This window comes from Elgaria multicarinata, chromosome 2 (genome assembly GCF_023053635.1).
Source record: "Elgaria multicarinata webbii isolate HBS135686 ecotype San Diego chromosome 2, rElgMul1.1.pri, whole genome shotgun sequence".
Classification (NCBI taxonomy): Eukaryota; Metazoa; Chordata; class Lepidosauria; order Squamata; family Anguidae; genus Elgaria; species Elgaria multicarinata.
The window spans coordinates 24,014,473-24,036,546 of NC_086172.1; positions in this window are offsets into that span (position 1 = coordinate 24,014,473).

A 22,074-nucleotide genomic window follows, 5' to 3' on the forward strand; every position below is an offset into this window, starting at 1 on the left:
TGCACCTTAAAAACATAATTGGGGTCCCAGTTTCTTCCAGGGGGCTGCCTAATTGTCTTCTTTGCCCTGTGGTGGCTGCACAGTGGTGCTGCGTCGGTTATACGACACAGGTGTCGATTCACAGCCATTGAGGGGGTTTTCCCAGAAGCTGAGCTGTAAAAATGTCGAGGACTTACCATGACTTTTCCCATGGAAGTGAGGTCACCACGGCCCTTCCGCTGTGTGATCTCACTCCGGCATCAATCCAGGGGTGTTCTGGTGTGGATGGCGAGTGGTGATTGGTCGCCAGAAGCTGGGAAGAGGACCGGGGCCGGGCTCCAGTACCCAGATGACTGCTGGAAAAACTCACGTTCCCTCCTGGCCTGGGGATTTCCTGCCCCCACTCTGCAGGGGCGATACCGTGGGGTTTCAGGGGGAAGGAGTGGCAAAACGGTGCTTTGAAGGCTGGCTTCAGGGTATTATAATGCAATAATTACTAAAATGCTATCATCATCAGTCAGGTGGACATGAGATGCGTCATATTTTCTTTGGCTGTAAACCTAGGCAAACCTACTTTTGAGTAGCTCCCACTGAACTCAGTGAGGCCTACTTCCAAGTAAATATGTATAAGACTGGGTTGCTTCTCTCTGTGACATATTACAATATGAGCATGGGGGATTCCACACGTCGTACTGAGGCCGCTTCCATGCGGCCCCAGTGCGACCCCAAAGCGATCGTGTAACTTGCCTGGCGAAGAGACGAGGAAGAGGCGTCCTTGCCGCTGCCGCCGCCGCCACCCACCTACCTCCTCGCCGGCTGGCTCAGAGAGCTCGACAGAAGAAGGCGGGGTGGAGAGCCCACCCCGCCTTCTTCCGCCGAGCTCTCCGTCCTGGCTGGCGAGGAGGTAGGTGGGTGGTGGCGGCGGCAAGGACGCCTCTTCCTCGTCTCTTCGCCAGGCAAGTTACACGATCGCTTTGGGGTCGCACTGGGGCCGCATGGAAGCGGCCTCAGTACGACGTGTGGAATCCCCCCAAGTTGGCCAATATCAGTCAAACCAGGGCCAGATCTACACCTAGCGGGATATAACACCATGAAAGCGGGTTGAAAATAGTATATGGGCCACAGCTAGACCTAAGGTTTATCCTGGGATCATCCAGGGTTCGCCCCTGCCTGAGCACTGGATCCCCTGTGTGTCACCCAGATGAACAGGTTTGACTCCTGGGCGATCCAGGGATAAACCTTAGGTCTAGCTATGGCCATGGAGTGTATTCTGGGCCCCAAAAGTTGTCAGTGCACTTCAATACTGTTATAAAACCATAGTGTAGATCCGGCTACGCACAACCCCAAATGCTTCAAATGGAAGTCCATGGTACTTTAAGTAATTTCTTCTATGGAGACCGCCTGAAATCCTCTACCCACTTACTTGGGAATAAATCCCATTGAACTCAGTGGGGTTTACTTTTGAGTAGACATGGATAGGATTGCTCTATTAATATTGCTTAGGGCTTGACTTATTGCTGGTCTGGCTGTTTCAGACAGCCTGTCTTTTTTTGGTCTTTTTTTTTAAAAAAATAACTTAAAACCTCTGCAGGGTTGTTTCCCCTTGGTGATATCATGGGGGTTTAATCAAACAGCACCATCTGCAGCCCGTTCCTGCTTCAAACTTGTAGAACTGTCACTGGAGAGAAATATGTAGTTTGGCCTGGGTGCAGCGAGGGCGCTTCCAGAAAGTTCTATGTGTTCTACAAATGCGAGATGTGTCTCCTTCATCTGTTGGGTACATTAACTTTCAAGGAGACTCCTCGTGGAAAGAGGAACAGATTATTATCACCTTGTCGTTGGCTTCAGCGCTGTGATTAGGAATGTGAATGGCTAGGATAGCCAGCGATTATTACATCAGACAAGTGTTTAGGAGTATTGATCAAACTTGACTGTAGCAGCTAAGCAGGCCTAGTGCACAGCTGCCAGAGTTGTTGGGAGAAGCAACAGCTGGAGACAGGCAGGGGAAGCCAGGAAGTGCTCAGCTGTAGCTTCTCTAAACTGTTTTGGACATGCCATTTATCTTCTTCAGAAAGGACACGCAAGGGCTGCAAGGCCCATACGAAAAGGAACTTTTTGGAGAAAGGCTTCCATAAAAATACTCCTTCCATCCCTGTACCCTGAGTGACTACCTGGGGTCAGAACTTGGTAGACAAGGTTCAGTTCACAGGTTATGAGGCTCTCTGAGCTGGACTACCTTTATAACTTTGTCATAATTGGTATTTGAATGTTGTAAACCACCTGGTTGTGTGTGTGAGAGTCTTTTGAGGGCTGAAAAACAATGTATAAATAAATATTTCCCTCAGTGTCAGGAGCAGACTTGAGACCAGTAAGGTATAGGAGTTCTTGCCATGACTGGGTAAATTTATGGACCTCTTTCCCTTCTTGAACATAAAATGATTAGAGAAAGGGAGGACACTTTTTCTAGCAGAACTCTGTATTTACTAGGGGTGTGCAAAGTAGGTCTTCTCCACCTCGAAATTTGATCCGGAGCTCCATAGAGGTGTTTTTTCACTTCGATTTCCAGAGCGGGTCTCTCTCTCTCTGCCTCATCGAATTACCTGTCAAAGAACCCTTCTGCTTTCAGGTAACAGAAATTAACAGAAATGCTTACAGCTCCCCTCAGTTTTAAAGATACACACATGAAAATTGGCACTGTGACAGCTTTTAAAGTGGGCTTTAGGCATGCCACGTTTGAAGCAGATCCCTGTATTCAGAGATTTGTAGGGAATTTTTTAACGTCTGAATTCAAATGTCCTCTCTCAGGCACCTCTTGTAGGGGAGACGGAAATGAAGCAGCAGGAAAGTGCTTAGCACAATAATAAATAAGTAAATACATTAATAAATGCCACAAGAGCAGCACACAGCTTGCCCAACCTCAGAGAGGACAGGCTGCCCTCACCACCGTCTGTCAGGCACATTGGAGTGAGTTGAGTCAAGGCAACAACAACAGATTTCCCATAGAAGGGTGCATGGGGCGGGGGGAGGAGGACAACAACGGAACCCCCCCCCCCCACTGCACTGGAAGCCCAGCCACTGCTGCCAGCCAGCCAATAGGAGTAATAGTTTAACTGAGAAAAAAACAGCCTGCCTGACTCAGGTGTAGAAGCTTACTCACTGACGATGCCAGCCCAGCAGCACTTCCACACTGTGGCTGACTTCTATGAGTCCAAGCAGAAAGGCACAACCAACCAGCGCTGCCCTCCCTCTCCCCACATGGCCAGAACCAGCAGAACGGCAGCAGTCAGTGTTCCCCACGCCTCATGATGGAATGTTATCAAAGTGTGCTTTATTAATTGTGTACTGCTTGTGTGCACTGCACAACCCTAAAACACACAAACATACAAGTGCAAGAAGAAGACACTTGTAACTTTGAAGCCAAGTGCTGCTGGGAAGGCTCAACTTTGAGGAAGGAGAGTTACAGCATGTCAAACCTTTAAGGGGAAACAACAACAACAACAACAACAACAACAACAAATCGTGCAACCCAGCCCTGCAAGGCGGGACAGGCAGGCACATTGGAGGAAAAAGCTTTAACAGAAGAGGCAGGCACACACACACACACTGGGGGTGGAACAGGTCTCTCTCTCTCTCCTTCACTTTCTGCAAAAAAAGAGTCGTCTTGAGATCTTTTAGATCTCTCTCGCTCTCTCTGCCTCTAAATCTCACTTTGCAAATAAACGCCCCCATCTCACTCTGCACTGTGTGTGCAAAGATAAAAGAATCCATTTCTCTCTCTCCCCCACCCCCCTAATGAACACCACAAGACCAAGAACAGCAATGAGTGCGTGGAATCAAGGACCGTGAGAAAATTCCCTCCCCCAAACATGCGATCAGGGGAGAACTGAACATGGTCACAGTCAGCGCTGTGGCAATTCCTAATTGGTTAGCCACAGATATCAATAATATACCAATTATTAAATTTGCCCCACCCATCACCCCATCTTCCTTATTGGGAGGTTTTCAATTAGACACACAACACACACAAAACGGTTGAATTGGTATGGAGACTTTAAAAGCACCAGTTGGGCGCGTCTCTGCTCTGAAATTATTCCATGGGTTTGGAAGTGGCCAATCTCCGCTCTGGAAGATTGAATGTTCCACGGATGTTTGTGGTTACCAGATAATTCCGGGATGGAGTGCTCACCCCTAGTATTTACTGCATCTTGAGGAACAACACAGCACTGCGTGTTCCCACTTGGCCAGATTGAGAGATCCTGTGTCTCATTTTGGTTTATGGATGATATTCCTATTGATTGTCCCATTGCTGAGTTCATGCTCTCTTTCTTGTTCCTTTAGTGATAATATGTGATTGTTCTTCTAATGACGAGGGTTTAGCTTTTGGAACAACAGGTATGGTGTTAACAACGTTATGTGGGCTCTTTATTTGCTCAAGCAGTGAGGTCCAGGTAGGGTACAGCTGTAAAAGAGGACATGGCTCCCACACCTTCAGTATCAGTTATGTAGAAGAGGGACTTTCAGAGAGGTGTAACACTAGTTGGTTGTGTACTCTGAACACTTGAGTGACTAGTCACCATTTAAATTTTCTACAACGCCCCTGAGGAAGCATCATTCCAGGTCCTTTTAAGCAATTAAAATGGCAGCTAGATTTGGCCACCCAACACTACTGCCTGTCAGCACAGCTCAGTAAGCCAACCAGGGCCCACCAATGGATGAGGACCCCAAAAGCTCTTACTTTGACGAGAGTTTCTTCAGAAAGGCTGCTAGTCAGAGAAACTAGTGGCAGTTGCAACGGGGTGGGTGGGTGGGTGTATTATTCATCCCATAAGCTTCCTGGCCTGGGAATCTCACACCAAAGGACCACTCTTGTCTCACTACCTCTTATAAAGCTCTAAGAACTGTTGCCTTTCCTCAGCCTGGACAACTTATTTCCAAGGAGATTTTTCCCTTCCCTCTCTCCTCCCCTCAGCCTGTTTGCTGCTTGCCACCTGCTTTAAGGCACTCGCCTGCCCTTGGGCTTCAGCACCAGACAGGACTTGTGGCATTATGAGCCAGAACTCTTTGACTGGATGCAGTTCCGCAGCAGAACGCTCAGAGGAGAAAAGGGCCCCAGGGAATATCTAACATACAGGAACAGTTTTTTTAGTAGCCTGTCTCCAGCGTCAGCTCCTGAGGAAGGATTACAACTAATCCGAAACGTCGAGCATTTTGCATACGGACCAGAATTATTAAAGATTTTAACTATTTTCAACAGCACCAGAGCTAGTCTCTTATTCATCATCTGTTCAGTGGTGCCTCTTTTCCTTGCCAACTACACATTTGCTGGAAAGACATCTACCATGGTGTAGTGCAGGGGTAAGCAACATCTTCGGGCATGTCTAGACCTCCCGGCATTCTGGGAGGGAGGGGGAGGATCTCACGGTATTCTGCTTGCGAGATCCTCCCCCTCAGCCCGCACGTGACGCGCAATGTCCCAGGAGGAAGGAGGACATCGCGCTCGCCATTTTTTTTTATTGAAAATGAGCGCACGAGTGCTCCATCACTAAGGTAAGTTTGTTTTTTTTTAAAAAAGATCCCACTCCCCCCTTCCACCCCGATGGGCACGGAGCTCCTGAAGAGCTCCATGCCCCATGCCTGGTTCCCGGCTCCTCACATTTACTTGTGAGGAGCCGGGACAAAACCAGGACAGTTGCTCACACATCCTGAAGTCTTGGGACGATCCCGAGACCATGGGAAAAGTCGGGATTAAAGCTGTCCCAGTTATCCCGGGGAAAGGGAAGGATCATCCCTCCCTGCCCCTGGGATCCCCTGTGCAACATGTGGATGCACAGGGATGATCCTGGGACGATCCCCAGGATAAGGACTCATCTAGACATGCCCTTCATGTCTGGGGGCATATATGTAATTTTTGCCATTTGGGGGGTTTGAGTTTCCTCTTCTCTGGCCCCCTCCCTTCCTGTATTTCCTCTTCTCTTGCCCCCTTCCTTAGATTTCCTTCCTCCTCGGCCTCTTCCTCCCATTTTCTTCTTCTCCCTGCTGCCCCGTGTCAACATCCTCTGTCCTTGCTGCTGAGCATGGCATTAGGAAGATGCTGTAGTGGGGATGAGAGGGGTGGTGGTGGATGGAATTCCTTGAGGGTGTATGTGGTTATCCTGGGAAGAGTGCTGGGTTGCTGATCCCTGGGGTAGCAGCTATTGTGCTAGACTGAGACCAGAGACATCCAGGTTCAGGTCCTTGGTCTGTCACGAATTTCACTGGGTAACCTTGGGTCATGCTTATCTACCTCACAGGGGTGTGTGAAGATAAAAACAGGAGAAATTGCATATGCCACCATGACAGGAAAGGGCACGATAATAAATAAATGACACTTTCCCTTCACAGCCTGAAGATAGTGCAAGGGTTCAATATTTTATTTTATTTTGGGGGCTATGTTTGCTCCTTGTTCTAGAACAGAAAAATGCCATCTAAGAAGTGACTTAAAGCAGAGACAGGAAGTCGACAAGGTCGTGGGATTATTTGTTACCATTCTGAATGTCTGACTCAAAAAAAGGAGAAAGGGATTTGTAGGGCGAAAGAGACACAGAGAGTATAGAACGCTGTTGAAAGGGTGGGATTTTCAATCTATGGCGCTCAAAGGGCTGATCCCGTTTGCATTTATGAGGTGTATTGAGCTGGCATGAGCAAGAGAATGTAGACGTTAATTAAACTGTTTACAGTCCTTACAATGGCAAGTCATGAACGAGAAAGGCAAACTGCCCTTTACAAAGGGGTGCCCTTGATACAGTACATTAATTTGTTATAAAGCATGAAATAAGACAATTTGAGGGAAATTAGAATTAATATGAAACATTTGTCTCCGGTCTTGCTTAAACGGTAACACGAAATGGCCTAACCTGATAGTCAAGGAAGAGAGTGTTGTGAGATAAGCTGGAAATTAAACTGTGCCGTGCCGTGTAATCTCCCTTTTGAAGAGCGCAGTTTGATGCCAACTATCTTTACATATTTTCGTACTGGAAAAGAGATAAGGGAAGTGATAGGAAGGTTGCTAGAAACAGAACGTCACAGCACCAAAGCGCATTGTTTGTTAAACATCCTCCCTGCCTTTCTCTATGTTCTCCTTTTATGTTTTGTTACTTTCCTATCTGTGATTACATTTTCGACATCCTTAGGCCTGTTACACATGCAGAGAATGGCATTAGCAAGTAGCCATTTAGATACTGGCATGCATTGTTGCGCTATATATATAATTTCAAATTTGCTCCGGTGTTTTATCCCCCGCTGGTAAAGTTCCCACCAACACCAGTGGGTTAGTGTTTCCTCTCTCTTACAGCCATGTGAAAAACTTTCAACTCTTTGGTCCCAATTGTTCATTCGTCCCCTATCCTAAGTTCAAGTCAGAGTCGGAGGGTTCATGGTCAAAGAGCTGATGTGAGCGCAGGACCTCAGCAAATGCTCATGTCAGTGACACAGCAGGTAAGGTGATAGCTCCTGCACTGGCTTGTGCTGGTGAGATTATATTTAGGGGCTTCCAGACAGAGGTGCTACCAATCAGAAGGCATTATGCTGCCATTTCATCTTTTTTGTTTCCTTAATGGATGTTCTGCAGTAAGAAAAATGGCAGAAGAAGTGTTGGAAAAACATGGGAGGGCAATGATCAGAAAATGTCATCATTTGGACTGCCTGTAAAATTTTGTGATTGAGGCAAGATCATGGTAGCCAGGCCATGGCTAGACCAGGCCTATATCCCAGGATTGTCTCGGGATCATCCCTGTGCATCCAAATGACACACAGGGGATCCTGGGAGCAGGCAGGGACGACCCCTCCATTGCCTGGGATGATCCTTAGGTCTAGCTAAGGCCCCAGTTACTGACTCTTAGCCTAACCTACTTCACAGAGTTGTAAGGATAAAATGGAGAGGAAAATGACCATGTACACAGCCTTGGGTTCCTTGGAGGATATAAATGTTACAAACAAATAAATAAATGAGTTTAAACCTTACCTAAATTGTATACTTCAGCTTCTGAGCCCATGTTTCAAGAATTCCTTCCAAGAGACACAGATTAACACTGTTAATGTATGAACCCAGACATAGGAATTAAAACAGTTTAGTAAACAGCTGTTTAGTAAACAGTTGTTTTTCTCTTGCCTGTTTGGGATCTTCAAGGTTTGTGCCTGATGCGTGACCCACACTTGAGGATGAGGAAGTACTTCTTCACACAACACATAGTTAAATTATGAAATTGGGCACCTATTTGGATGGCTTTAAAATGGGGGTTGGATACATTTCTGGAGGAGAAGGCTATCAAAGGCTACTAGTCCTGACGGCTATGTGCTACCTCCAGTATAAAGTGATGTGAAATAGTTGCTTCTTAAGAAAGGGGGTGATAGACATTGTGTTATTTTCCTGCTTTCAGCAACCAGAGCCATGTGCCGTTAAAGGGCTGAGCAGGGATGGTGTAATCGTATGTTGACTTTTTGCCAAAGATGCCCAAAATATCTTAGGCTGGTGTAGCTGAGGTAGTTGCTAGGCCCACTCTGAGGGCCTCATTTCCAGACAGACTGTGATCCACTGTGTCTGACAGAACAGATGTGAATCTGTGCAGTCTATCAAGAAGCAGACAGGCAGAGAAGGAGCACAGTTTGACTTCCAGTGCCCAGCTGGAAACCACTATGTTCATCAGTCTCTCAATTTCAATGTTCACCAGGTGTAGGAAAGGAATATCATCACTTTGTGTCGATTTCTGCAGTTGTGAGATGACGCACTAAAAAAAGGAAGCCCCATTAGCCAGACTGGCGGCTCCTCAGCCCATGGGAGATGTGTGAAAGTACCTTTAGGACAAAGCCTGCTGACCCAGGAGGATTGTGCTATTGACCAGTCTGCCCTGCTGCACCATTAAAGCTACTTAAGTGAGTTACTCGACTACATTTGCTGAGTCAGAGGGGACTGGATTTTTTCATTGCAGAAAAATAGCCTTTTTGAAACACCTGCAGACACATAACTTCGTTTGGTCTTACAGCCACTTGGCAAAAATTGAAAATTGCAAAAACTGCATGAATCGTCGGATCTCTTTATATCGCTGTCAAGAAAAAGTCTTTTAATGATGGCTTCTGTTTTCCAGTTAGCACCTGTTTGTCTGAAATCTTAATGTTAAACACACAAACAAATAAGGTATGTCTACTCAGAAGTAAGTCCCTCTGAGCTGCAAACCTATGTAGACTTACCTGGTAGTAAGCCCCACTGAAGATAATGTGATGTACTTTGATAAAAAAAATATGCATGGGAAGGATTGCACTTTTATTCTCAAGCAGGTATTTTTACACTGCAATCCTATACACAGTTTCCTGTGGGTAAGCCTTGAGGCCCAGTATGGCCGCCTTGAGGCCCAGTATTGGGCAAATGGCGGGATACAAATCATCATCAACATCATCAAACTCAGCAGGACTTACTTCTGATCTTCCTAACTCAATTTTACTTCTGGTCTTCCTAACTCTTACAACTTTTGTATATGTGAGATTTAAAAATTATTCAGATGTTTAAATAGCAGTTTCTAAATCACTAGCAGGAATGCAAATACAGATAACCCAGAAAGAAAGAAAGAAAGAAAATTATGGATGTTTTGGCCATCTCATGCCTTTGAGCAGTATTTTGATTTGGAGACTTGTGGCTAGCAATGCCTTGTTAACATGTGCGTGCAAACTTGTATATGTACATATATAGCTGACGAATCCAGAAATGTTGGGGAGTTTTGCAGAGTCATGGCATGGAAATGGTATATCATTGCCATGCTGGCTGGGAATGATGGGAGTTGCAGTTCAACAGATATGGAGGGTATCACGTTAGGGAAGGCTGTGTAGATTATACACAATGCTAAACAGCAGTGGGGCAATTACATCACTGGCTAAGATCAAGGGCTTCTCCACATGTAACAAAACCTCTGCAGCCTTACTGGGGCTTTGTCTTCCTGCGTATTTGCGAGTTTAACATACAGCACAATACACATGTTCCTCCTGTTTTTGCGAGTTCCTTCCCATATACATTTCAATTATACCACCAGCAGATGACACTGTTTTATTTCGCAATTTTAATTTGTTACAGCATTTTCAGGGGTTTATAAAATGACGGATTCCCACCTGAAAACAGCAGGAGAGGCATCAGATGTTGACAACGTCATGAAAAAGTCCCAAACTTCCGTGAGTGACCAATCACGAGCATGCAATAAATCACTCATGTGGAGAAGCTCTAACAGTGAACAATACAAGTTTTATTTTATCACAAATGTTTACAGTAGGGATGATTGATTAGTACAGAGGTGGGCAGAAGAGTGAGTTGGCTCAACCTATTCATTGATCTCTGGGTGAACTCAGTAGATTGGCAAAAGTTTCTGATTCCCAATTGTCTAACAATGGTAACAATTAACACCTCCCCTCCGGCCAATTATGTTGCTTGAATAGAATGCTGGGAACTGAGGAAAGAGTAATGGATGGATGTGTAGAAGGATTTTTGTGCTTGGTTCTGGTAGTGAGCAGATCACAAATTCCTGGGCTGAGCATGCACTCAGAGCATACGTCCACCTGCCTGAGCTACTATTTTGCACCTGTTTTGACTTTGTTGATCTCAGGGTTCTAGTAAAAAAACAAAAGAGATCCCACAAGCCTGAAGTCCCACCAACCCATAACCCTGGACCGGCAGACTGTTCTTGTAAGGGCTAGGTTGAACAGATTTAGAGCAATATCAGGAGAAAAGAGGAGAAATAAAGTCAGAGGGAGTTGCCACGACACAGTCTGAACACCAGGCCTGGCCGCGGCTACTCCCTGCTCAAGCCAAGCACCACCACTTGATTTGCCTGAGGCGAGGGACAAAAACCACCTTCCTCCAAACTATGTGGAGAAAAGTGGGTTAAATGGAGAAAGATTTCAATAATATAAAATAATACACTGTGAGTTTTATGTGCTGAGGTGAATTATTGTCAGAGTGGGTGCTAAATGTATAAACTTCAGATAATATATGCCAAACAGACACGTGGGATTTTTGTGGTAGTTAAAACAAAATAATTAAAATTTATTTTAAAAGTTCACAAGCTTTGTTTCAAATAAAACATTTAAAAACTTTTTTGAAACCTTTCATCCAATCCTTTCACCCATTCATATGCGCGCTTTCCTTTCTTTCACACAATCACTCTTGAGCTTTCTTTATTATCAGTATTGTTTAATATACATCAACTATGTGCACACCACACTCCAAAGACACCACTCTCTACACTGAACCTCAAATTCTCTAGAACTTAAGTACTCTAAACACAGAGAGCTAACACACAGAGAGCGCTAAAGACTCTAAAGAGTACCTAAAAAGTCTCTCTCAATCCCCTCAGTGATTCCCTTATATATCACTCCTCCCCTTCCCCAGACATTCTAACTCCACCCACTCAGGCCAACATTCTAAAAACCACAGACTTACAAACTTCAGACATATTTTTGGGAACTGACTTGTGGGGTGTAACGCCACATGAGTATATTTACCTTGTTTCAGAGTAAAGGAAATACAAAGGACTTCACTTCCAGATGGGTCACCATTACTTGGAAATTCACATGGGCACTGGCATTAACCAGCCTTTGGATCGCACGATAGGGTTATCACCTCAGACCAAAACATAGGAACATAAAGCATGTTGTAATCTTCATTCAGACCAGACTGATATAGATGATGATCGGGAGACTGAGGGCTTGCAAAGGGACTCTGGAGCCCCACACAATGCAGGATGCAGTTCAAAAATAGAAATTGGAATGGAGAGTGCCAAGCCAAAGTGTCTCCTTGGATTCACTCCGAGAAAATAACAAACATGGAGAGAGAGACTTAGAGATCAAGACAAGGAAGGAAAGCTAATTATGTGTCAGAGGGAGCTGGCTTGAGACTCCATAAAACCTTGTCCAAATGCATTTTTCTCTTAGCTTGGCTACAGGATGGGGGGGAAAAAACACTGGCGCTTAGAGCTCACAACCTTAAGAACACTATAGCCTCACTGCAAGACAGAGTTGATCTTTAGGTCCAAGAGGGTAGGCCACCAAGATCTGCAGCCCCATAAATGCAACTACATGCACATGGTAGAGGTCTGCTCATGCACCCCTTTTGACAAGCAACCAGGCTCCCAGTGAGTGACTCCACGAATATGGATGTGGCCAGCATGCAGCAATGGGTGCTTCATGGAGAGTGATATACAAGGCAATTGATCTATCTGGCCATACAAGGCAGCAAGCAATAGAGGAAAGCTCTGGTCGTGGTAACTTAAGTGGAGGGAAAGGCTAATGGGGAAAAGGATGGCAAGGATTGGGTTGCGATATGGCTGCAAGAAAGGCAAATGCTATTTTGGGCTGCATTAATAGAAGTATAGCTTCCAAATCGCGTGGGGTACTGGTTCCTCTCTATTTGGCCCTGGTTTGGCCTCATCTAGAGTATTGCGTCCAGTTCTGGGCTCCACAATTCAAGAAGGATGCAGACAAGCTGGAGTGGGTTCAGAGGAGAGCAACCAGGATGATCAGGGGACTGGAAACAAAGCCCTATGAAGAGAGACTGAAAGAACTGGGCATGTTTAGCCTGGAGAAGAGAAGATTGAGGGGAGACATGATAGCACTCTCCAAATACATAAAAGGTTGTCACACAGAGGAGGGCCAGGATCTCTTCTCGATCCTCCCAGAGTGCAGGACACGGAATAACGGGCTCAAGTTAAAAGAAGCCAGATTCCATCTGGACATCAGGAAAAACTTCCTGACTGTTAGAGCAGTAGGACAATGGAACCAGTTACCTAGGGAGGTTGTGGGCTCTCCCACACTAGAGGCATTCAAGAGACAGCTGGACAACTATCTGTCAGGGATGCTTTAGGGTGGATTCCTGCATTGAGCAGGGGTTGGACTCGATGGCCTTGTAGGCCCCTTCCAACTCTGCTATTCTATGATTCTATGACATACACAGGGAGATTCTTAGTGTGGGTTGTCTTGCCTGAAGGAGGTTCTCAAGAATCTCCAGAATGTTCCAAGGTTGGGCAACAGTGCTCAAAGAATACTTCATTTCAAGGGTAGTTATAAGGCACAGATGGAAAGCACAAAGGGGCCACCTACAGTAGGTATACTCAGGATGGTGCTGAACAAAGGGTAGAACAGTGCAGCTTTGGTGCTTGAATATGAGCCTTTCAGAGTGCATTGGCCATAGGACTGAATTTGGACTGGCATTACAAAAGCCAAGCTTCTGAGAGAAAACTCACTAGGGGGTACTAAGGACCACAAGGGACACCCAAGTGATGCTTCACCTACTGATCTACCTTGAGGTGAGGATGCTTCAGGTTTGGACCGTATTTCCCACCAAGGCTTTTGACTGGCCAGTTTGAGTTACCCTCATGGGTCGCTTGATTATGGCGGTGGCTTAGAGGTCAGGAAGGTATTAGCATTAATCTGAAGTTCCCATCCTTTGCATACTGCAGAAGAGCAACTCCTGTTAACTCAACCAAGGTAGAGGGCATTCAGGTCAGGAAGTTCCATGACAATGAAGGCGGGTAGCCAAGTATACCACCATCAAAATTCTTTCACTCCTCAGAGGAGGATCATCACTCAGTGGGTAGCATTATCTGCATATATGAGGTTCAAAACCCGGTATCTCCATTGCCATGATCCCCAGTAACAAGGATGGGGTCCACCTCCCCTGAGCACATTGAGAGCCACTGCCAATCAAAGATGGATCAGCAGTCTGAGATTCAGTAGCTTCCTATGTTTAATCATGTGATTTGGCTGATTAACCCGATCAGTTTCTATATGCGTTACTGGTGTAATTTGGAGCCTGGCTGGGGGGAAATGTGCATTGTTACATGCCATGTATCACTGACACATTAATTGGATCTGGTTCACGTCAGGAGAGTTGGAGGAAGTCATTATGATGATGCGTGTTGGGGTGGGAACATTTCCTGTGGTCCCATGGTGTCGTTGGCCGGGCTAGTATATCAGCCATTATCTTTTCACTTTGCTTGTTGGTCACTCCCCCTTATCTATTGCAAATAGTGACTTGCTGCCTCCCTTACTACAGGAGCCATTCATTCTTAGTGAGCCTTTCATACTTCAGGGCAAAATAATAAAGCTCTACTTCTAACAGCTTTCTAGTGCCCTTTAATTTCCCTTTCCTGTTGCTTATAATTGGTCTGTGAATAATGCACAGCCAACACAGGAGTGGTAACTGTGGGCTGAGTCTAATCAGTGCCCCTGTGTGTTACTGTATCTAGCCAGCCACGGTCTAATTTTAATTTGGATATTTTCTTTTCTTGCTTCCACCATTTTTTGTTGTTGCTTTGCCATCTAATTACAGGCATTTATTCAAAAGGCTGAAGTTTGAAGCCAGAATGATGGAGAGTGGGGTGGGGGTGGAGGAAATCAAGTATAATGGATTGGCGTTGCTCCCTGCCAAACTAAGCGTGCCGTGGACCCTTTTAAAAGGCGATTTCATCCAGGCACTCTTTATTAGCGGAAATGTTCTGCAAATTTGAATCAGGGCCCACGTAAAGGGGCACTGCTGGGTTTGCTCCCCCTGATGGATCGATGGCCTGGCGGGGTTCCGCTGCCTACTTAGAGCATCCTTGGGCCCCACAGCAGGTAACACGCTCAATTCCTAATTGGAAGGCCAAAATGAAGCCACTGCAAGGAGAGAGAAAGGGTAGTGCGTCTTAGAGACGACCCCCTTGGAACAGGAGGCTAATTCAGAATGTTAATGAAGAAGAAGAAAAAACAGATGATGTCAGCATCTTTCTCTTAATTTCTCCCTCCACTCCGTGTTTAATAGTTGAAAATGAGATTTTGCAGACGATTCTCTGTGCTGTATATCTATATCTGTATCTATATCTATAATCTTTAAAGAGAAAAAAAAATTGTGCAGAGAGAATGCTAATCGGACCAGAGACGTACGTTGACACTCCATTTATCCAGGTTTTGTTAAGTAATATGCCAAAGCCCTGGGTGATCAATCTCTTCCTTTCAATTAACAGCCATAAATTCCTCATCAAATATTCTAAACAATGCTGGACTTTTCTTCTGGCTCTACATTATTTATATCGTGCATTTATTATCCTTATCCTGAAAGCAACTTTGGAAACTGTGCATCGTGGCTCAGCCAGGAAGACGAAGTTGATGTCGTGGAGTCATGGGAACAGTTCTGCTGACAGGGCTGCCTGCTGACGCCAGCGCCGCTGCCTTTGTGTCCTGCACACGCAGAGCGCCCTTTAGGGGTGGAATCCGGTCATGACCGTTGGTGTGTGCGTGTGTGTGTGTGTGTGGGCAGAAGAAGACGAAATCCTGGCCTGCAAAGATGCTGTATAATAGGTTTCCCATTTTAAAGTATATGGTAAGAGTTGGGGGTGCTGACCGTAAAACGAGGAGGGTGTATACTGTTAGTTTTACCCTACCCAGTGCCTGTTTACCCTACCCTGTGCCTGTTTGCATTCTCTTCCCCTCCTTATTGTTTTATTATGATTTTATTAGAATGTAAGCCTATGCGGCAGGGTCTTGCTATTTACTGTTTTACTCTGTACAGCACCATGTACATTGATGGTGCTATATAAATAATAATAATAATAATAATAATAATAATAATAATAATAATAATAATAGTATTCTTTGCCATTTATTTATCGGTTCATGATTCTCTACTTCTGACACTAGATCCCTCTCTGTGGGATGTTGGCATTGGATCATGTCATAGCCTACTTTGTGCAATAATGTCAAAGCAACCTGGTTCAGAGCATTTATTTCATTAAAAATTACACCCTGCCTCGTCTCTACAGCTTGCAGCAGGTTCCAGTTTTTGTTTCTGTTGTTTCAAAAACACATCCTGATGAAATCAGGCATAAACCAAGGATGCCCCTTTGGAAGAACACGGATAGTAGCTTGCCTTCCCTTGTTTCAGTTACATGTGATTATTCTTCTATTTCTTCTATTTATTTTTTTGACCTGCCTTTCCTCTAGTCCAGGGCACTGCACATGGTTCTGTTCCCTTTGCCTCCACAACAACTTTGTGAGGTAGGTTAGGCTGAATGAGATGGACTAGCCCAAGGCCACCCAGGGAACGTCAGGGCTGAGCAGGGATTTGAACCTGGCTTGCCTCAGTCTAAAGCTCGGTGCTCAAACCATTATACAACACTGCCTTTCTGGAACACATAAACTCTGGCACAGCTCACTGGTTCAATCCACTGAGTGACTAAGGGCTCATCTACACCAGCAGGATATTCCACTATGAAAGTGGTATGAAAGTGGCATACAAAAGGCAGGAGCCACACTACTGCTTTATAGCGATATTAAAGTGCACTTCAGGATCTACGCTACTGCTTTATAGTGGTACTGAAGTGCACTGACAACTGTTGCGGCCCAAGACACATCTACACCAAGCAAGATATAACACTATGAAAGCGGTATGAAAGTGGTATATGGTCTGTGTCAATGGGCCCCAACAGTTGTCAGTGCGCTTCAATACTGCTATAAAGCAATAGTGTGGCTCCTGCCTTTTATATACTGTTTTCATAGTGCAATATCCTGCTTGGTGTAGATGAGCCCTAAATGAGTGTTTTTATATTTATGCCTCATCATGCCAAAGCTGTGGCTATTATTCTAGGGGTTTTCAAACGTTCTACCTCATGGGAACATTTTTCCCATCATGTGTGCTTGTGAGATTTGTGTGTGGGCATATTGTAGAGGATTCTACGGCCCGGCTGCACACACAGCTGACATGTAGCACTATTGGCCCTTTCTGCAAAACACTAAAGGTGTTTCCTAGAACACACCCAACATTATTCTGTGGCTGTGTATTGCAGAGGAAGATCTGTAGTGGGCAAGATGTCAAGATGATCTCCGGGCCTTGCTAGACCTACCTGATAATCCAGTGGGGAGTCGGGGCGGGGCCGTGCTGCAGCTAGCATGGGTTGTCGCCCCTAGCTAGACGTAACACGTGATGGGGTAAGGGAAAGCCCCGTCGCGTTGGCCATTTTTTTAAATTAAAGGGGCCATGTGCGCAGGAGCGCACCAACGGAAAGGTAAGGCTTTTTTTTTTAAAAAAAATAAAGGGTTCCCCGCTCCCCCTGCCCCGAATTCCCCCCACAATGTCTGATGCCCCCCTGCCCACTCGTTCGCCCATCCTCCCCCCGCTCACCATGTCCGCCCCCCGCTTGCTCACCCATCCCCAATCTCCTTGCCCTGGCCCCCACTCACTCGCCCCCACTCACTTGCCTGTCCCCTATCTCCTTGCCCTGGCCCCCGCTCACTCGCCCGTCCCCGATCTCCTTGCCCTGGCCCCCACTCACTCACCCGTCCCCAATCTCCTTGCCCTGGCCCCCGCTCACTCGCCCTGGCCCCCGCTCACACGCCCATCCCCAATCTCTTTGCCCTGGCCCCCGCTCACTCGCCCTGGCCCCCGCTCACTCGCTCGTCCCCAATCTCCTTGCCCTGGCCCCCACTCACTCGCCCGTCCCCAATCTCCTTGCCCTGGCCCCCACTCACTCGCCCGTCCCCAATCTCCTTACCCTGGCCCCCGCTCACTCGCCCATCCCCAATCTCCTTGCCCTGGCCCCGTTCTTCTTCCCCTCCATCCGCCATGTCTGATGCCCCCCACCCGCCCGCTCGCCATGCCCGCCCGATCACCCGCCTGCCATGTCCGATGCCCCCTCCACACGCCCCCCGTCCATGATCTCCCCACCCTGGCTCTGCTCTTCCCCCCATCTCTCCTGCTGGGTCCGCTCTTTCCCCCTGGCCCCCATCTCTCCCCCCGGTGATTTTACACACACCCCGGCCTAATGGGCACAGTGCTCGGCTTCTCCCAGCTACTCGCGAGTAAGCGAGCAGCCGGGAAAAGCCATGGAAGTAGCTAGACCTTCCGCAGCCCCGGGCTCAGCCTGGGGAAAAACAAGGCCACAAGCGGATCCGGTTATCCTAGCTCAAGGGAGGGCTTAGCCGAGCCTGACCCCGGGATCCCCTGTGCGTCGTCTGCACGAACAGCAGGGAGCCCGGGCCTCGTACCGGGCTAAGTCCTTATCTAGCAATGGCCTCCTTCTCATTGGGAACCATGGTTTCTTATAGAACAGTGCAGGAACGTCATATTTGATGGTTGGCATCCAACAATAATCAATATCCGATAGTATTTGACAACTGTAATGGTAGTTTTATGTGATAGATAACATGCAATGTTAATTAGTATTTAACAGCAACTCGCTTATGAGATGGGTGGGAGTTTCTAAAAAAGGAAATTATAAAGGCACAATTACAGACAATTCCAACAAGGAAAAAAAGTAGAAGACACACAGAAGAAGCCAATGTGGCTCCACAAAAAGCTTAGAGATGACCTGAAAACAAAAAGGGACACATATAGGAAGTGGAAGGAAGGCCAGGCTACAAAGGAAGTGCAGGAATGGTGTCAGAAGGCTAAAGCTGAGAATGAGCTGAGGCTAGTGAGAGATGCTAAAAGCAACAAAAAGGCTTTCTTCAGGTATGTGCATAGTAAAAGACAGAGGAAAGAAATGGTGGTTCAACTACTCACTGAGGATGGCAAAATGATAACAGATGACAAAGAAAAGGCCGAAGTGCTCAATTCCTACTTTGGCTCAGTCTTCTCCCAAAAGAGGGTCTATGACCCCTCTGCCAAATGTGAAGTACCAGCTGAAGGGACAGGACTGCAACTTGAGATTGATAAACAAATAGTCAAGGAACACCTAATTTCTTTGAACAAGGTCAAATCTCCAGGACGTTGATGAACCACATCCTAGAGTAATAAAGGAGCTGGCAGAAGAACTCTCAGAGACTATTATCTATGCAAAATCAAGGAAGATGGATGAAGTGCTGGACAACAGGAGGAGGCTTAATGTTGTCCCTGTCTTCAAAAAGGGCAAAAAGGAGGAACCTGGGAACTACAAACCAATCAGTCTGACATCCATCCCTGGGAAATTTTTTGGAGCAGATTATAAAGAAGTCAATCTGTAAGCACCTTGAAAACAATGCAGTGAATAATAATAATAATTAATAATAATAATAATTATTAATAATAATATATTTAATTATTTTTTACCTGCCTTTCCCTTTGGATCGAGGCAGGGAACAACATTAAATACAAAAATAATATAAAATACAGTAAAATACATAAAAATGATTAAAAACATATAAAAACTAATACATTACTAGAAGCCAGCATGGATTTGTTAAGAACAAATCCTACCAGCTTAATCTGAACTCATTTTTCGATTGAGTAACCTCCCTTGTGGACCGTGGGAATGCTGTGGACATAATATATCTTGACTTCAGCAAAGCTTTTGACAAAGTGTCCCATGATATTCTTATGAGCAAACTAGCTAAAAGTGGGCTAGATGGAACAACTATTAGGTGGAGTCACAGCTGGCTATAGAATCGGACTCAAAGAGTGCTTGTCAGTGGTACCGTCTCAAACTGTAGGGAGGTAACGAGCAGGGTACCACAGGGCTCAGTCCTGGTCCCAGTGCTCTTCGGCATTTTTATTAATGACTTGGATGGGAGGTGCAGGGAATGTGAGAAGGATCTTAGAATTGTTGTAGATCACAAGCTGAGTATGAGCCAACAATATGATGCGGCTGCAAAAACAGCAAATGCTATTTTGGGCTGCATTAATACAAGTATAGCTTCCAAATTGCACTAGGTACTGATTCCCCTCTATTAGGCAGTGGTTAGGCCTCATCTTGAGTACTGCATCCAGTTCTGGGCACCACAACTGGATGCAGACAGGATGCAGACAGGCTGGAATGGGCTTCAGAGGAGGGCAACGAGGATGTTCAGGGTTCTGGAAACAAAGCCCTATGATGAGAGATAGAAAGAACTGGGCGTGTTTAACCTTGAGAAGAGAAGACTGAGGGGAGACATGATAGCACTCTTCAAATACTTGAAAGATTGCCACACAGAGGAGGGCCAGGATCTTTTCTCGATCATCCAGCTCAAGTTACAGGAAGCCAGATTTTGGCTGGATATCAGGAAAAAACTTCCTGACTGTTAGAGCAGTATGACGTTGGAATTAAGTACCTAGGGAGGTTGTGGGCTCTCCCACACTAGAGGCCTTCAAGATGCAGCTGTGCAGCCATCTGTCAGGTATGCTTTAAGTTAGGGTGACCATATGAAAAGGAGGACAGGGCATCTGTATCTTTAACAGTTGTTGTGAAAAGGAAATTTCAGCAGGTGACATTTTGTATATATGGAGAACCTGGGGAAATTTCCTCTTCGTAACAGTTAAAGCTGCAGGTGCCCTGCCTCTTTTAAATCTAGTCACTCTAGTACAGCTCCTGCACCTTTAACTGATGTGATGAAGAGGGAATTTCACCAGGTTCTCCATATATACAAATGACACCTGCTGAAATTCCCTTTTCTATGCAACTATTAAAGATACAGGAGCCATGTCCTCCTTTTCATATGGTCATCTTACTTTAAGGTGGATTCCTGCATTGAGCAGGGCATTGGACTCGATGGCCTTATAGGCCCCTTCTATGATTCTAAGCCTGCCAAAATCAGATCGAGAGACGCAAACACAAGTCTAAAGCATTAACATTTTAGCATTGTTCTTTTGCCTATTGGGGAATAATGTAAATGCATCTCCCTCATAGAACATGTGTCTATGACGACAGCCAAGCAAGTCCTCAGCCACCTCAAGGGAAGCTTTCTCATAGGAAGACTTTTCCTGTTCTCCTCCCTATTGGAATTTTTCAAAAACCCACTGTCTTACTTAGTTAATCAGCCAGCCGCCTCACAGCCCAAAGAGCTTTGAGCAGTAGAGTCATGTAATATGCAGAGGAAAGGAGAAGGAGGACGAATGTGTAATTCAGGGCCAGAGAACTGTTTCTCATCTTCACTTCTTTGGTTCAACCATTTTTCTTGTTAAGAATGTTTACATTAAATAGGGTGACCATATGAAAAGGAGGACAGGGCTCCTGTATCTTTAACTGTTGCATAGAAAAGGGAATTTCAGCAGGTGTCATTTGTATGTATGGAGAACCTGGTGAAATTTCCTCTTCATCAGAACAGTTAAAGCTGCAGGAGCTATACTAGAGTGATCAGATTTAAAAGAGGGCAGGGCACCTGCAGCTTTAATTGGTGTTATGAAGAGGAAATTTCACCAGGTTCTCCATATATACAAATGACACCTGCTGAAATTCCCTTTTCAATACAACTGTTAAAGATACAGGAGCCCTGTCCTCCTTTTCATATGGTCACCCTACATTAAATGAGGCAGTGTGGGGGTGTGATGTAAGAGCAGTAAGCTATACAAGACTCAGTGTTGTAATAACACATAGTCCGACTCGGAGTGGAATCATTTTGAGAGAGAGAAGAAGAACGAGAAACACCGAGTCTTGCTTTAGTGTGAAAGGCAAGCTGACTCTTAAAGTGAGTTCAACATGGTCAAATTATTTGGGGAAAGATGTCTGCTTCTCAGTCGGTGGTCTTCCAGGCAAAACCACCTACCCAAAAAGAACTGCAGAGAGGTCCACGCTCCTTGCCGAAGGAACCAGGTTCATTTCGGCAGTCCGATCTTTGTACGTTGCCATTGTCACTCTCACCACAGTAGGATAACTTCTGATGTCCTTGCCAATAGGGCTGAGTCTTGTTGCTACTGCTGTCACTATCTATTTAAGTTCCAACCCTTGAGCAAGGACTCTGAGGGTGCCAAGGGGGCTGAGAACCGAGGCAGAAAGACTCGCCCATCCCAGCCAAGTGCGTTCTCTACGTGACTGTCACTCTGAATAGACTTGATCGGTGATGCTCATATCTATTTCAGCACCCTGGGCCACTGAGGAGTCTCGTAGCCACCATGTATTTTATTGTATGCTTTTTAACATTTACATGAATCTGAAGAATCATCAGTAAGGTGACGTAGATTGTTGTTGTTTATTCGTCCAGTTGCTTCCGACTCTTTGTGACTTCATGGACTAGCCCACGCCAGAGCTTTCTGTTGGCTGTCACCACCCCTAGCTCCCCCAAGGTCGAGTCCATCACCTCCAGAATATCATCCATCTCTCATTTACATCTGACCCTGGGAAGGCAGGGGAAAGCTACGGACCCTGTTCAGACAACACACTA